Source organism: Convolutriloba macropyga, chromosome 9, assembly GCF_964194025.1.
Source record: "Convolutriloba macropyga chromosome 9, txConMacr16.3, whole genome shotgun sequence".
Classification (NCBI taxonomy): Eukaryota; Metazoa; Xenacoelomorpha; order Acoela; family Convolutidae; genus Convolutriloba; species Convolutriloba macropyga.
In genome coordinates, this window is record NC_134476.1 from 18,567,125 (window position 1) to 18,586,263 (window position 19,139).

Sequence of the window (19,139 nt, forward strand, 5' to 3'; positions counted from 1 at the left end):
AAACAAATTTGATAATCGATATTATGTAATATTATGCGGTCTGACATAAATAGAAAGTCAGCTGATTTTTATTAGCAGAGATTAATAGATTCTCAAATAAGCTTTCTAACTCGGTCTACAAGTATTTGAATAATTTTGCATACAATTAAGGACCAATTTGATTCTACAAACAAATCTTAACAGCAAAAACAGGTAACTTTTTAGTATGTGTGTATAAATGCTTAGTTTCATACCAAAAACTACTAGCTGACTGTTTTTTCGTTGGTTGTGAAAGTTAGTTGCAGATGCTAGAAAACGTTTGCGTGTGTCAGATCGAAGCAAAAAGATTCTTTTCATTTTTCGCTTTAAAATAACGTGCTTAAGTTGTTTAAAAGCGTTACAAATTGACTGAAGTTGAGTGTTGCTACGCTCTGAGTACGACTCAATTTTTCAAACAAATAATCACATTGATCGTAACGCACGTGAACGGCAAAAACAGGTAACTTTTCTGTTTGTAACTTACGATTTTTCTAAATTGCAGCAATCCAACACTGAATTTTGCCCCCGCCCAAAAAAAAAATAATTGATTAGGATATAGCGTTTCAGTAAGCTTTCCAGCGAACCAATTTGCATTTTGTGACTGGAAGTGTCGATGTATATAATTCTGTCTTCCAATAATTAAAATTTTATTCCTGAACGCTTTTAACTATATTTTGAACTTTGAAGTTTCATCTATAAGTTTTCTAAATAATCGGCAAAAATATAACATCGTTTTGTTACCAGTGACGCCACTAGCAATAAATTTTAGTTAAAATTGTTGTGATTTGTAGAATTTTGAGACAAAGGCGTTGTAATGTACCAACCGAACCCCATGGTTTATTGTTCCGACCCACTGTAGTGGAGGAGGAACAATGCACTCAACTTGTTTTTTAATCAGTGAATTTTCGTCGATCGATATATTCATCGTTGAGAGTTGTGTGTGGCACCATCACATAGTTTGTCGAGCGCAGAACTTCAAATAAAAACGTTTTTACCGTACATCGTCGTTTTTCGAGCAGTTACGGAGGTTTATAGAATTGCGAATAATTACGATCATTTTTGCTTAAAATTTGATGAAAATTGTTAACAGTAGACCCATTGGGCTGATTTTGAAAGATAACAAGAAGACTCGGTAATGTGCGTACGCACATAATGTTCCGACCCAACTCATCCACATTTCTGACCTAATCGGCTACCAAATGGTGAAGAGATAGAGAACTTTCAAAAACAAACACACCATTCAATAAACCAAAAAAGGAATACAATGATGCAACGCTGATGCAATACAATGGGCTGATGAAAGTGGTGGTTGATACTGGGACTACAAAAAAAAGAAAATAATCAAACAACAACATTATTTACGACCAAAACTCGATGTCTATAATATAAAAAAAATCATAACAAAATCAAACTGGCATCAGATAAAATCTAAAAAAACAATTGAAGCTATACTTCATTGGGAAAGATATGGGATCAGTCTTCAATGCGACCGGATAACAAGTCGACAAAATAAGCAAAGTGGTGCAATGTTCAAATATACGTTTCTGTTTTTGAAAACAATTAACATCACAATTATTAATGTCATTAGATAACAACTGAAATCACTAAAATGTTCATTTATATCTCCATAGGAGAAAATTGAGACATGTCATTACTATTGTTCAATTGCCCAAAATTTCGAAGTCAATGGGATCTTCAATTTTGGTTACAAGTTAAAAAGCAAACAAAAACATTCAAATTATACAAATGGAAACAAGTCATAACAAAATCAAACTGGCAGCAGATAAAACCTACACAAAACAATTTAAATTATGTTTCATTAAAAAAACATGTTATCAGTCCTCAATTCGACTGGATAACAAGTTGACAAAAAGAGCAAAGTGGTGCGAGGTTCAAAATACGTTTCTATTTTTGAAAACAACATCACAAATATTAATGTCATTAGATATCAACTGAAATCACTACAATGTTCATTTATATCTTCAAAGGGAGAAATTGAGACATGTCACTACCAGTGTTCAATTGTCCAAACTTTCGAAGTCAGTGGGATCTACAATAATTGTTAGAAGTTAAAAAGAAAACGAAAATCCTTCAAATTATACAAATAAAAATAATCATGATAAAATCAAACTGGCATCAGATAAAACCTGAACAAAACAAATTGAGCTATACTTCATTAAACAAGACATGGGACCAGTCCTCAATGCAACTGGATAACAAGTCGACAAAAAGAGCCAAGTGGTGCGAAGTTCAAAAATACGTTTCTATTTTTGAAAACAATTAACATCACAAATATTAATGTCAATAGATATCAACTGTAATCTGTAAAATGTTCATTTATATCTCCATAGGGAGAAATTGAGACATGTCATTACCAGTGTTCATTTGCCCAAAGTTTCGAAGTCAATGGGATCTACAATTATTAATACAAGTTAAAAAGAAAACGATAATCCTTCAAATTATACAAATAAAAAAAATCATAATAAAATCAAACTGGCGTCAGATAAAAACTAAACAAAACAAATTAGGCTATACTTCATTAAAAAAGACATGGGATCATTCCTCAATGTGACCGGATAACAAGTCGACAAAAAGAGCAAAGTGGTGCAAAGTTCAGAAATACGTTTCTGCTTTTGAAAACAATTAACTTCACGAATATTAATGTCATTAGATATCAACTGAAGTCACTAAAATGCTCATTTATATCTCCATAGGGAGGGATTGAGACATTTCATTACCAGTGTTCAATTGCTCAAAGTCTCGAAGTCAATGGGATCTTCAATTACTGTTACAAGTTAAAAAGCAAGCAAAAAACATTCAAATTATACAAATGAAAACAAGTCATAAAAAAATCAAACTGGCAGCAGATAAAACCTAAAAAAAATCATTGTAAACTATTTTTCATTAAAAAACATGGGATCAGTCCTCAATGCGACTGGATAACAAGTTGAAAAAAAGAGCAAAGTGGTGCGAAGTTCAAAAATACATTTCTTTTTTTTTTGAAAACAGTTAACATCACAAACATTAATGTCAAAAGATATCCACTGAAATCACTAAAATGTTCATTTATATCTCCATATGCAGAAATTGAGACATTTCATTACCAGTGTTTAATTGCTCAAAGTTTCGAAGTCAATGGGATCTTCAATTACTGTTACAAATTAAAAAGCAAACAAAAAACATTCAATTTATACAAATGAAAACAAGTCATAACAAGATCAAACTGGCAGCAGATAAAACCTAAACAAAACAAAGTAAGCTATAGATATAAACTGAAATCACTAAAATGTTCATTTATATCTCCATTGGGAAAATTTGAGACATGTCATCACCAGTGTTCAATTGCCCAAAGTTTCGAAGTCAATGGGATCTTCAACTACTGTTACAAGTTAAAAAGCAAACAAAAAACATTCAAATTATACAAATGAAAACAAGTCATAACAAAATCAAACTGGCAGCAGATAAAACCTAAATTTAACAATTTAAACTATTTTTTCATTAAAAAACATGGGATCAGTCCTCAATGCGACTGGATAACAAGTCGACAAAAAGAACAAAGTGGTGCGAAGTTCAAAAATACGTTTTTATTTTTGCAGAAAATTAACATCACAAATGTTAATGTTGTTAGATATCAACTGAAATTACTAAAATGTTCATTTATATCTCCATAGCGAGAATTTGAGACATGTCATCACCAGTGTTCAATAGGCCAAAGTTTCGAAGTCAATAAGATCTTCAATTACTGTTACAAGTGAAAACGCAAACAAAAAACATTCAATTTATAAAAATGAAAACAAGTCATAACAAAATCAATCTGGCAGCAGATAAAACCTAAACAAAACAATTTAAACTATTTTTCATTAAAAAACTTGGGATCAGTCCTCAATGCGACTGGATAACAAGTTGAAAAAAAGAGCAAAGTGATGCGAAGTTCAAAAATACGTTTCTTTTTTTTAAAACAATTAAAATCACAAATATTAATGTCATTAGATATCAAGTGAAATCAAAAAATGTTCATTTATATCTCCATAGGGAGAAATTGAGACATGTCATTACGAGTGTTCAATTGCCTAAAGTTTTGAAGTCTATGAAATCTACCATTATTGTTACAAGTTAAAAAGAAAACGAAAATCCTTCAACTTATACAAATATAAAAAAAGTCATAATAAAATCAAACTGGCATCAGATAAAACCTAAACAAAACAAAGTAGGCTATAGATATCAACTGAAATCACTAAAATGTTCATTTATATCTCCATAGGGAGAATTGGAGACATGTCATCGCCAGTGTTCAATTGCCCAAAGTTTCGAAGTCATTGGGATCTTCAATTACTGTTACAAGTTAAAAAGCAAACAAAAAACATTCAAATTATACAAATGAAAACAAGTCATAACAAAATCAATCTGGCTGCAGATAAAACCTAAACTTATCAATTTAAACTATTTTTCATTAAAAAACATGGGATCAGTCAGCAATGCGGCTGGATAAAAGGTTGAAAAAATGAGCAAAGTGGTGCGAAGTTCAAAAATATATTTCTTTTTTTAAAAACAATTAACATCACAAACATTAATGTCATTAGATATCCACTGTAATCACTAAAATGTTCATTTATATCTCCATAGGGAGAAATTGAGACATGTCATTACGAGTGTTCTATTGCCTAAAGTTTTGAAGTCAATGAAATCTAAAATTATTGTTACAAGTTAAAAAGAAAACGAAAATCCTTCAAATTATACAAATAAAAAAATCATAATAAAATCAAACTGGCATCAGATAAAACCTAAACAAAATAAATTAAGCTAAACGTCATTAAAAAAGACATGGGATCAGTCCTCAATGCGACTGGATAACAAGTCGACAAAAAAGAACAAAGTGGTGCGAAGTTCAAAAATACGTTTTATTTTTGCAAACAATTAACATCACAAATGTTAATGTTGTTAGATATCAACTGAAATTACTAAATATTTCATTTATATCTCCATAGGGAGAATTTGAGACATGTCATCACTAGTGTTCAATAGTCCAAAGTTTCGAAGTCAATGGGATCTTCATTTACTGTTACAAGTTAAAAAGCAAACAAAAAACATTCAAATTATACAAATGAAAGCAAGTCGTAACAAAATCAAACTGGTAGCAGATAAATCCTAAACAAAGCAATTTAAACTTTTTTTCATTAAAGAACATGGGATCAGTCTTCAATGCGACTGGATAACAGGTTGAAAAAAAGAGTAAAGTCGTGCGAAGTTCAACAATACCTTTCTTTTTTTTGAAAACAATTAACATGACAAATATTAATGTCATTAGATATCAACTGAAATCACTAATAACTAAAATGTTCATTTATATCTCCATAGGGGGAAATTGAGACATGTCATCACGAGTGTTCAATTGCCCAAAGTTTTGAAGTCAATGAAATCTACAATTATTGTTACAAGTTAAAAAGAAAACGAAAATCCTTCAAATTATACAAATAAAAAAAATCATAATAAAATCAAACTGGCATCAGATAAAACCTTAGCAAAACCAATTAGGCTACACTTCATTAAAAAATACATGGGATCAGTCATCAATGCGACAGAATAACAAGATAAAAAAAAATAGCAAAGTGGTGCGAAGTTCAAAAATACATTTCTTTTTTATTGAAAACAATTAACATCACAAACATTAATGTCATTAGATATCCACTGAAAACACTAAAATGTTCATTTATATCTCCATAGGGAGAAATTGAGACATGTCATTGCGAGTGTTCTATTGCCTAAAGTTTTGAAGTCAATGAAATCTAAAATTATTGTTACAAGTTAAAAAGAAAACGAAAATCCTTCAAATTATACAAATAAAAAAAATCATAATAAAATCAAATTGGCATTAGACAAAACCTAAGCCAAACAAATTAAGCTAAACGTCATTAAAAAAGACATGGGATTAGTCCTCAATGCGACTGGATAACAAGTCGACAAAAAAGAACAAAGTGTTGCGAAGTTCAAAAATACGTTTTTTTTGCAAACAATTAACATCACAAATGTTAATGTTGTTAGATATCAACTGAAATTACTAAAAATTTCATTTATATCTCCATAGGGAGAATTTGAGACATGTCATCACCAGTGTTCAATTGCCCAAAGTTTCGAAGTCAATGGGATCTTCAATTACTATTACAAGTTAAAAAGCAAACAAAAAACATTCAAATTATACAAATGAAAACAAGTCGTAACAAAATCAAACTGGTAGCAGATAAAACCTAAACAAAACAATTTGAACTATTTTTCATTAAAAAACATGGGATCAGTCCCCAATGCGACTAGATGACAAGTTGAAAAAAAGAGTAAAGTGGTGCGAAGTTCAACAATACGTTTCTTTTTTTTTTTGAAAACAATTAACATGACAAATATTAATGTCATTAGATATCAACTGAAATCTGTAAAATGTTCATTTATATCTCCATAGGGAGAAATTGAGACATGTCATTACTAGTGTTCAATTGCCCAAAGTTTTGAAGTCAATGAAATCTACAATTATTGTTACAAGATAAAAAGAAAACGAAAATCCTTCAAATTATACAAATAAAAAAAATCATAATAAAATCAAACTGGCATCAGATAAAACCTAAACAAAACAAAACAAGCTATAGATATCAACTGAAATCACTAAAATGTTCATTTATATCTCTATAGGGAGAATTTGAGTAATGTCATCACCAGTGTTCAATTGCCCAAAGTTTCGAAGTCAATGGGATCTTCAATTACTGTTACAAGTTAAAAAGCAAACAAAAAACATTCAAATTATACAAATGAAAACAAGTCATAACAAAATCAAACTGGCAGCAGATAAAACCTAAACTTAACAATTTAAACTATTTTTCATTAAAAAACATGGGATCAGTCATCAATGCGACTGGATAACAAGTTAAAAAAAAGAGGAAAGTGATGCGAAGTTCAAAAATACGTTTCTTTTTTTTGAAAACAATTAACATCACGAGTATCAATGTCATTAGATGTCAACTGAAATTACTAAATATTTCATTTATATCTCCATAGGGAGAATTTGAGACATGTCATCACTAGTGTTCAATAGTCCAAAGTTTCGAAGTCAATGGGATCTTCAATTACTGTTACAAGTTAAAAAGCAAACAAAAAACATTCAAATTATACAAATGAAAACAAGTCATAACAAAATCAAACTGGCTGCAGATAAAACCTAAACTTATCAATTTAAACTATTTTTCATTAAAAAACATGGGATCAGTCAGCAATGCGGCTGGATAAAAAGTTGAAAAAATGAGCAAAGTGGTGCGAAGTTCAAAAATATATTTCTTTTTTTTAAAACAATTAACATCACAAACATTAATGTCATTAGATATCCACTGAAATCACTAAAATGTTCATTTATATCTCCATAGGGAGAAATTGAGACATGTCATTACGAGTGTTCTATTGCCTAAAGTTTTGAAGTCAATGAAATCTAAAATTATTGTTACAAGTTAAAAAGAAAACGAAAATCCTTCAAATTATACAAATAAAAAAATCATAATAAAATCAAACTGGCATCAGATAAAACCTAAACAAAATAAATTAAGCTAAACGTCATTAAAAAAGACATGGGATCAGTCCTCAATGCGACTGGATAACAAGTCGACAAAAAAGAACAAAGTGGTGCGAAGTTCAAAAATACGTTTTATTTTTGCAAACAATTAACATCACAAATGTTAATGTTGTTAGATATCAACTGAAATTACTAAATATTTCATTTATATCTCCATAGGGAGAATTTGAGACATGTCATCACTAGTGTTCAATAGTCCAAAGTTTCGAAGTCAATGGGATCTTGATTTACTGTTACAAGTTAAAAAGCAAACAAAAAACATTCAAATTATACAAATGAAAGCAAGTCGTAACAAAATCAAACTGGTAGCAGATAAATCCTAAACAAAGCAATTTAAACTATTTTTCATTAAAGAACATGGGATCAGTCTTCAATGCGACTGGATAACAGGTTGAAAAAAAGAGTAAAGTCGTGCGAAGTTCAACAATACCTTTCTTTTTTTTGAAAACAATTAACATGACAAATATTAATGTCATTAGATATCAACTGAAATCACTAATAACTAAAATGTTCATTTATATCTCCATAGGGGGAAATTGAGACATGTCATTACGAGTGTTCAATTGCCCAAAGTTTTGAAGTCAATGAAATCTACAATTATTGTTACAAGTTAAAAAGAAAACGAAAATCCTTCAAATTATACAAATAAAAAAAATCATAATAAAATAAAACTGGCATCAGATAAAACCTTAGCAAAACCAATTAGGCTACACTTCATTAAAAAATACATGGGATCAGTCATCAATGCGACAGAATAACAAGATAAAAAAAAGAGCAAAGTGGTGCGAAGTTCAAAAATACATTTCTTTTTTATTGAAAACAATTAACATCACAAACATTAATGTCATTAGATATCCACTGAAAACACTAAAATGTTCATTTATATCTCCATAGGGAGAAATTGAGACATGTCATTGCGAGTGTTCTATTGCCTAAAGTTTTGAAGTCAATGAAATCTAAAATTATTGTTACAAGTTAAAAAGAAAACGAAAATCCTTCAAATTATACAAATAAAAAAAATCATAATAAAATCAAATTGGCATTAGACAAAATCTAAGCCAAACCAATTAAGCTAAACGTCATTAAAAAAGACATGGGATTAGTCCTCAATGCGACTGGATAACAAGTCGACAAAAAAGAACAAAGTGTTGCGAAGTTCAAAAATACGTTTTTTTTTGCAAACAATTAACATCACAAATGTTAATGTTGTTAGATATCAACTGAAATTACTAAAAATTTCATTTATATCTCCATAGGGATAATTTGAGACATGTCATCACCAGTGTTCAATTGCCCAAAGTTTCGAAGTCAATGGGATCTTCAATTACTATTACAAGTTAAAAAGCAAACAAAAAACATTCAAATTATACAAATGAAAACAAGTCGTAACAAAATCAAACTGGTAGCAGATAAAACCTAAACAAAACAATTTAAACTATTTTTCATTACAAAAAACATGGGATCAGTCCCCAATGCGACTAGATGACAAGTTGAAAAAAAGAGTAAAGTGGTGCGAAGTTCAACAATACGTTTCTTTTTTTTGAAAACAATTAACATGACAAATATTAATGTCATTAGATATCAACTGAAATCTGTAAAATGTTCATTTATATCTCCATAGGGAGAAATTGAGACATGTCATTACTAGTGTTCAATTGCCCAAAGTTTTGAAGTCAATGAAATCTACAATTATTGTTACAAGATAAAAAGAAAACGAAAATCCTTCAAATTATACAAATAAAAAAAATCATAATAAAATCAAACTGGCATCAGATAAAACCTAAACAAAACAAAACAAGCTATAGATATCAACTGAAATCACTAAAATGTTCATTTATATCTCTATAGGGAGAATTTGAGACATGTCATCACCAGTGTTCAATTGCCCAAAGTTTCGAAGTCAATGGGATCTTCAATTACTGTTACAAGTTAAAAAGCAAACAAAAAACATTCAAATTATACAAATGAAAACAAGTCATAACAAAATCAAACTGGCAGCAGACAAAACCTAAACTTAACAATTTAAACTATTTTTCATTAAAAAACATGGGATCAGTCATCAATGCGACTGGATAACAAGTTAAAAAAAAAGAGGAAAGTGATGCGAAGTTCAAAAATACGTTTCTTTTTTTTGAAAACAATTAACATCACGAGTATCAATGTCATTAGATGTCAACTGAAATCACTAAAATTTTCATTTATATCTCCATAGGGAGAACTTGAGACATGTCATTACGAGTGTTCAATTTCCTAAAGTTTTGAAGTCAATGAAATCTACATTTATTGTTTCAATTTAAAAAGAAAACGAAAATCCTTCAGATTATACAAATAAAAAAATCTTCATAAAATCAAACTGGCATCGGATAAAACCTAGGCAAAACAAAGTAAGCTATAGATATCAACTGAAATCACTAAAATGTTCATTTATATCTCTATAGGGAGAATTTGAGACATGTCATCACCAGTGTTCAATTGCCCAAAGTTTCGAAGTCAATGGGATCTTCAATTACTGTTACAAGTTAAAAAGCAAACAAAAAACATTCAAATTATACAAATGAAAACAAGTCATAACAAAATCAAACTGGCAGCAGACAAAACCTAAACTTAACAATTTAAACTATTTTTCATTAAAAAACATGGGATCAGTCATCAATGCGACTGGATAACAAGTTAAAAAAAAGAGGAAAGTGATGCGAAGTTCAAAAATACGTTTCTTTTTTTTGAAAACAATTAACATCACGAGTATCAATGTCATTAGATGTCAACTGAAATCACTAAAATTTTCATTTATATCTCCATAGGGAGAAATTGAGACATGTCATTACGAGTGTTCAATTTCCTAAAGTTTTGAAGTCAATGAAATCTACATTTATTGTTTCAATTTAAAAAGAAAACGAAAATCCTTCAGATTATACAATTAAAAAAATCTTCATAAAATCAAACTGGCATCGGATAAAACCTAGGCAAAACAAAGTAAGCTATAGATATCAACTGAAATCACTAAAATGTTCATTTATATCTCTATAGGGAGAATTTGAGACATGTCATCACCAGTGTTCAATTGCCCAAAGTTTCGAAGTCAATGGGATCTTTAATTACTGTTACAAGTTAAAAAGCAAACAAAAAACATTCAAATTATACAAATGAAAACAAGTCATAACAAAATCAAACTGGCAGCAGACAAAACCTAAACTTAACAATTTAAACTATTTTTCATTAAAAAACATGGGATCAGTCATCAATGCGACTGGATAACAAGTTAAAAAAAAAGAGGAAAGTGATGCGAAGTTCAAAAATACGTTTCTTTTTTTTGAAAACAATTAACATCACGAGTATCAATGTCATTAGATGTCAACTGAAATCACTAAAATTTTCATTTATATCTCCATAGGGAGAAATTGAGACATGTCATTACGAGTGTTCAATTTCCTAAAGTTTTGAAGTCAATGAAATCTACATTTATTGTTTCAATTTAAAAAGAAAACGAAAATCCTTCAGATTATACAAATAAAAAAATCTTCATAAAATCAAACTGGCATCGGATAAAACCTAGGCAAAACAAAGTAAGCTATAGATATCAACTGAAATCACTAAAATGTTCATTTATATCTCTATAGGGAGAATTTGAGACATGTCATCACCAGTGTTCAATTGCCCAAAGTTTCGAAGTCAATGGGATCTTCAATTACTGTTACAAGTTAAAAAGCAAACAAAAAACATTCAAATTATACAAATGAAAACAAGTCATAACAAAATCAAACTGGCAGCAGATAAAACCTAAACTTAACAATTTAAACTATTTTTCATTAAAAAACATGGGATCAATCATCAATGCGACTGGATAACAAGTTTAAAAAAAGAGGAAAGTGATGCGAAGTTCAAAAATACGTTTCTTTTTTTTTGAAAACAATTAACATCACGAGTATCAATGTCATTAGATGTCAACTGAAATCACTAAAATTTTCATTTATATCTCCATAGGGAGAAATTGAGACATGTCATTACGAGTGTTCAATTTCCTAAAGTTTTGAAGTCAATGAAATCTACATTTATTGTTTCAATTTAAAAAGAAAACGAAAATCCTTCAGATTATACAAATAAAAAAAATTTTTATAAAATCAAACTGGCATCGGATAAAACCTAGGCAAAACAAAGTAAACTATAGATATCAACTGAAATCACTAAAATGTTCATTTATATCTCTATAGGGAGAATTTGAGACATGTCATCACCAGTGTTCAATTACCCAAAGTTTCGAAGTCAATGGGATCTTCAATTACTGTTACAAGTTAAAAAGCAAACAAAAAACATTCAAATTATACAAATGAAAACAAGTCATAACAAAATCAAACTGGCAGCAGATAAAACCTAAACTTAACAATTTAAACTATTTTTCATTAAAAAACATGGGATCAGTCATCAATGCGACTGGATAACAAGTTTAAAAAAAGAGGAAAGTGATGCGAAGTTCAAAAATACGTTTCTTTTTTTTTTTGAAAACAATTAACATCACGAGTATCAATGTCATTAGATGTCAACTGAAATCACTAAAATTTTCATTTATATCTCCATAGGGAGAAATTGAGACATGTCATTACGAGTGTTCAATTTCCTAAAGTTTTGAAGTCAATGAAATCTACATTTATTGTTTCAATTTAAAAAGAAAACGAAAATCCTTCAGATTATACAAATAAAAAAAATTTTTATAAAATCAAACTGGCATCGGATAAAACCTAGGCAAAACAAAGTAAACTATAGATATCAACTGAAATCACTAAAATGTTCATTTATATCTCTATAGGGAGAATTTGAGACATGTCATCACCAGTGTTCAATTGCCCAAAGTTTCGAAGTCAATGGGATCTTCAATTACTGTTACAAGTTAAAAAGCAAACAAAAAACATTCAAATTATACAAATGAAAACAAGTCATAACAAAATCAAACTGGCAGCAGATAAAACCTAAACTTAACAATTTAAACTATTTTTCATTAAAAAACATGGGATCAGTCATCAATGCGACTGGATAACAAGTTTAAAAAAAGAGGAAAGTGATGCGAAGTTCAAAAATACGTTTCTTTTTTTTTGAAAACAATTAACATCACGAGTATCAATGTCATTAGATGTCAACTGAAATCACTAAAATTTTCATTTATATCTCCATAGGGAGAAATTGAGACATGTCATTACGAGTGTTCAATTTCCTAAAGTTTTGAAGTCAATGAAATCTACATTTTTTGTTTCAATTTAAAAAGAAAATGAAAATCCTTCAGATTATACAAATAGAAAAATCTTTATAAAATCAAACTGGCATCGGATAAAACCTAGGCAAAACAAATTAAGCTATAGTTCATTAAAAAAGACATGGGATCAGTCCTCAATGCAACTGGATAACAAGTCGACAAAAAGAGCAAAGTGGTGCGAAGTTCAAAAATACGTTTCTATTTTTGAAAACAATTAACATCACAAATATTAATGTCAATAGATATCAACTGAAATCTGTAAAATGTTCATTTATATCTCCATAGGGAGAAATTGAGACATGTCATTACTAGTGTTCAATTGCGCAAAGTTTCAAAGCCAATGGGATCTGCAATTATTGTTACAAGTTAAAAAGAAAACAAAAGTCCAGAAGTGGCAAAGACGAGAAGCAAATGTTTGAAGCTTAAACTGTTCGTTCGAGTAAATTACTGTGACATATGTTTACGGAGACTGAGCTACAAATCGACCGCAAAACTGTTTAAAAAGTTGGCGAAGCTCAAAAACCCAAAAAGGTTTTTGAAAACAAATGTTTAAAAGTCATATCAGATTTAGGAATCCAATAGAAAGCGATGGATTAAGTTTGCAGCACCTCAAAAAGCGAATTGAGCCGGTTAATAATGACACTGAGTCACGACCTCGCAAAAAACAGATACAGAAAGAAGCCAAATTTTCAAACAGTTTTACGACTGTTCAAGGAACTATAACTATAAGCTGTTACCTGCAAGAAGTATAAATCAAGACTTCCTCCTTGTCCTAATATCAACGGATCGTCCTAATAAAGGGACTACGTATACGTGAAAACAAAAAGAAACCCGAAAGAAGTGAACACTATAGAAATCTAGAAAACATTTTATGAAGCCAAATGGTCGAAGCAGTCAGTCACAACGTATATCTAAGAGCAAAAAAATGTTTGAATGAACAAAAGTAAAAATGAGACTTCTCACCACGGAAATTGAGTCACATGGTGACAAAATTGAAAGCAAAAAGGAGACAATTGAAAAAAAAGTTTAAATTTAAATTTAAATTTTAATTAAAAAAAAGTTTAATTTGAAATTCATTAAAACAAACAGCTAAAAACTGAGATCTTTAACTAGTTTAGGTTATAAGTCCTGATGAAGCAATTGAGGCCTATCGTTATCAGTTATTTGACGTACAACAACAATAACAAAGACAAACATAGGCAAAAAAAATTCACAAAATTTTGCAAGATAACTGTGTGTCAGCCCAAATGCATAAAATATTCAGCAAAAACAATCAACATTTTCATATACGCCATTTTTCAACGTTGTGTTTTTCCCAGTTGTGTTTTCCTGCTATTGGACATGTCATTAATGTAACATTTCGGCATGGAAATAAAATGAACTCTCATAAAATATGCAAATATGCTCATAAATAAAAAAAGAATTTATACGCGTAGTTTCAAAACAAAGAAACCATAAGTTGAAAAGAAACCGTTGTCGACATTTAAGACTCTCAGTAAATCACAACAACAAAAAATAATGGCAAGGTTCAAAAGTTTACCGATATTTTCTTAAAACAAATATATTCAAAGTCAGGTCATTTAAACCTTCTAAAAAACTAATTGGATTTTCGATCGGAGACAATAAGTCACTGGGCTACAAAAAGTATAGCAAATGAAATCCAAACTCAAGAAGTCCATAAAATCTTTACGAAAACAATTTGTCAGAGCCATAAAAACCACGAGCTTAAAAAGAAAAACCTACAGCCATAGAAAGTAGAATACAATCTCGTTGAGCCCAGTTTATTGCAATCTCGTTCATTGTATCTGTCATTAACTGAGTCTTGATTTAAAATTGTTGTGAGTAAATTACAAAATTATTTACCTAGCGGAAATATTTTGAAAAAAGGTCGCGCCCCATTAAAATCTAAAAACTTTTTTATCGTAACGATCCATGGTGAGATCAAGATCAGCTCAGATTTTGCCGGGCGTCTAGCAAAACAACCAATAGTTCAAATGGTTGCAAAATAGATCGAATTTTAAACAAAATATTCTATTTTGTCAAAGATAAACAATGCATTTTGTCTAACTATCGAGTTTAAATTTGCAACAAACTGGCATTTTGTAATCCCAAAGACTGTTAAAGCCAGCGGGAATACAACTAGCTCTTTTTGAGGTTCAGAAGAAAATGCACGCAGTTTTAAGTTGTCTACTTCCAGTAAAGCTAAAGCAAGTGGGCTGAAATAGCAAATTTTGTCCAATTTTTGACGAAATAAGTCTAAACAAAAAACCCGGACCAAACAATTCAGCAACCCTCCTCTATCTTAGGACATAAAGTCAATAACACTACAAGTAACAATTTTAACAGATTTTTATCAAAATTGACGAAAATTTGGTCCAAAATACCGAAAAAGTGAATAAAAAGAGCTGAATTACGTCTAATATTCACAAAATTTTAAAACTCGATAACTCCCTATAAAAAACGCAAAATGGAAAAAAACTTTTTATTTCCAGATTCTACGCTGGACGGGCTTTCTAATGATTATATCGATCGGCCAAAATCGTCTGAACAAAAAAATCCATTTGTGTATATAGTTCCTCGCTCACTAAAGTGGGTCGGAACAAAAAAGAGTTGGTGAATTATTATAACAAATGTTTTGATCAAAATGTCAACCACAATTTTTCCAAAAAAATAATATCAAATATGCTTTTTTGGCCCTCTTTGTCCAGTCTCGCCGGTATTGAAGATATAAAAACTGTGGACACATTTAATCAGATATTGGTTTGTTGGGCCTCCAGTTTATACGAAAGTTTTCTGTGGTCGTTCGCTAATCTGAACAGATATTTTTTTATAAAATGCATATTTTGGTCTTGATATTATGATAGTCAGTTTTATAAAACTGCTACGCAATTATATCGAATAATTGCATATTTCAACAGCCACCCATTGATAGGAAGGCGAGTTTTAGTCTAATTGCTGATTTCGGCAAAGATAAATGATTCTATTTTAGGTCGTAGTTTTTCAAGCAATTTTTGTTTTTTTCATCACATTTACGTGCGTCTTTTGTATTTTAAATTTTCAATTAAAAAAATTTTATAACGTCCAAATAAGCGTTAAATTGATAAGTTTTATAATTTTTGAGTAAACCCGCATGGTTTTTATGGCTGCATCAAATTGTTTTTGTAAATTATTGGCGAATTCTTCTTTTGCCAGCATTTAATCGTCTTTTTGTAGTCTTATGGCCGAGTACAATTAATCAGTTTTCTATTTGGGTCTCTGGGGAGTCTCTAATGAGACCGTCTAATGATTTCCGTTGGTACAAAACGGTTTTATTACTGAGTCTAATTAATCAATTGTCCAACTCAGTATCGAAGGAGTTATAAAAAAAACTATCTGTTGCTTTCAGTTGAGACATAATGGCTTTTTGATAGTTTTACTCAATAAGCATCAAAAGTTCATCATTTGCTTCTGATATAATTTACTTCTTTGTCAAATTAGCCTTTTTGGCAGCAGGAGTAGAACCAGTTTTGGCCTGTTTTTGGACACTTATTGAGCCCGCACTTGCTTTGAATCAAGAATTTTTGCGGATTTTTTATATTGTGTTAGCTGCTCAATTCGCATTCTTCATCTACTCAGTAGTACGATGTGGTTTTAGTTTTGCAATGTTTATATCAGTTTTAACTATGATGTATCTATAATAATAAATTATGCCCATGGGTGAAATATTTTGGTACTAGGAAACTCTGGGCAAACTGAAGCCTGATATCAATAAAATGTTGTCAGAAGAATTTTCGAGAGGATGTCCGAGGCACTTCGATTTATTATGAAAGGTCTCTTTTCCCCGGCCCTTCTGCTAATATTATAACGTGGAATTTGAATTAAGTTTGAGTAATGTACACCAAATGTTTCAATCCAGGCAACATTGAACTTTTAAAATGACTCCTGTAATATTCATCATTTTAATGCCTAATTTTTTTAATAGACTTCACCAGAAAATGAGTTACTTGCTCTTTTAGTTTTGTTTTCTTTTGTGAAATGATTCGTTGCTTTCTTTTAGTTACGAAACACGTCTGACCCGGAGACACTAATATATAGAAAATGAATAAGTTAACTTGATTAGTAAAATAGGAGCGTTTTCAAGTGTGGTTCTGTTACATGTTCACAAAAAAATATAAAAGTTGAATTTTGTGACTAATTGGAACTTTGCTCCGACTTATTTGGCTCGCGCACAAAATGGGCCTGATCATAAAACAATTGGTTATGTGCCTGACGCACTAATGTCACACGCATAGTTATTCATTAAAGAAACGACTGGTTTAAAACAATCACTATTACTTGAAATTGTACGTAAATAATTGATGTTATTAAATAATCTAAATTGTTATTTCGTTGGTGTTGAAATCATCAAGACGGTTTTCCTGCTTTATTTCCGGCTCTTTTAGTTTTTCAGGAACAAAATTAGTAGATCTCATTTTTCAGTTCAATGAACAATCTATTTCGCAAAATGAGACGCACTTCTTACAGCTGTATTTGTCAAATTTGACACTTTTTTGAAAAATTACAAACGGTAATGCTTAGGTTTTGAAACAGCGTTCGCAAATTTTCATTAAATGTTTTGAGTTGAGCAAAAATGGCACTTAATCATTGTTTTCTTCATTATTCATCAGCATACTATTCGGTCATGAAAAAATCAAAATTAAAATAAAAATAGTTTTTTTTTCATTTTACACTCTTTGAGATATTTTAAAACCTAGATATATCTGAATACAGCATGTTTTCCATTTTTCCAACAAATGCTCTCGGGAACTGAAGCCCAACATATGTAGTTCTAGTGCTTTCAGGCATAATAGTCCAAGTTTTGCTTTTTCTCGTGGTTTTGTTTTACCAATCTTTCATAAACTATTTATCAATTTAACTTTGCCCTTGCCAAATACATAGAGTTTTAATCCAAAAAATCAGATTTTTTCCAATCTGAGTGATATCACAATGTTCTTATTGCATGGTTTTTAAACGCAACTCAAATTTGTCTTAAATTTTTAAATGCTCCGTTCTGTAGATACCAGCCACAGTATATCAAAATCGAATCACAGAAAAGAAAATGTATCGGTAGGATATTTTTCTGTACGCATGGAGTAAACCGTGTAGCAACAACTAACAAACCATGAGTAAAATATTTTAAAGGGAACCATGGCGTGTAAAACAATGATATCAAAATCGAATGAATCAAAGATCATAAGGATGACTACGTGCCCTAAAAAAACTGTAAGTTTGCCCTGGGTGAACCCAAAAAAAAAGAATTTTAGTTATCATACTAAGTCATAAATTATTCTTGGTAATTATGATGGAGTGTGAGCGAACGTTCGAGCCAGAAAACGTAAAAGTGGACAAAAAGAACTTTAAATATACTGAGCCATCTTAGTTATAATACTAAGTCATATATGGTTTTCATGGAAGTTTTGTTAAATACACAAAGATAATACAAAAAAATTCTATGCTTAAACTAAATCAAAAAAACAAGTGTGAGCAAAGATTCAGTAACTGACAAATCTACTGTTGCACAAAAGAAGCCATCTTATTTATCATACAAAAATTCATGGGTTTTTGTCGAAAAAACACAATTATGTCCAAAAGACGTCGAATAACGAGACTTATTTTTCTGGTTGCGCTTTTTACGCAAATACTTACCTCCAAGCGTCCGCTTCTTGAAAAAAAGAAACGAATTGATAAAATTTTCAACCAATTGTTTTGTATTTTGTACCAAAATCATTTTAGTTGGAAGTTGAAACTTCAGAAAACAAAACTTATGTTGGTTAAATGTATCAAAAGTTTTTTTGCCTTGTTTTTCGAAAAAAAAACTGCTTGTACCACCTACAGATTGGGTACATGTATCAAAAAAGCAGGACCATGCCCAAAAGAATTTGTAAATTGTTGATTGCTTTTGGCTCTATTGCATATTGAGCTAAGATTTTTGTGATTACTTTATTGTCTTTTCCATCATTAGAGGAGTAAAAATGATTGGTGACTTTTCAGATGGGCTTTAAAGGGTTGCTGATATTGTGAGACAATCACTTTTCGTTTTTAATACTTTGTTCAACCTCTCCAATTTATTCTTTTGTGCATCTAATTTCATTAGTCAACCGGAAAGTTGATCAACTAATAAAATTACTAGAGAGAGTCAAATTTGAGGGTTGAAAATCTGATAAAACTGTTGTTTAAGCATTTTGTACAAAATTAGTAAGTTTTATAGTCCCGGCTTGTCTGGGATTTTTTTCATGAGCTTGTTTTCAACCTCGTTTT

At 30.3% G+C, this 19,139-nt stretch overlaps 1 protein-coding gene across 1 annotated transcript in view; it reads left to right on the forward strand.

Moving 5' to 3' along the window:
• Window positions 1-352: 352 nt before the first annotated feature.
• LOC142346261 (uncharacterized) overlaps window positions 353-19,139 on the forward strand; it is a 41,931-nt gene continuing 23,144 nt past the window's right edge. The window contains exon 1 of the mRNA XM_075398775.1: window positions 353-478. The gene's annotated coding sequence lies outside the window, so the exon portion shown is untranslated. The remainder of the gene's footprint in view (window positions 479-19,139) is intronic.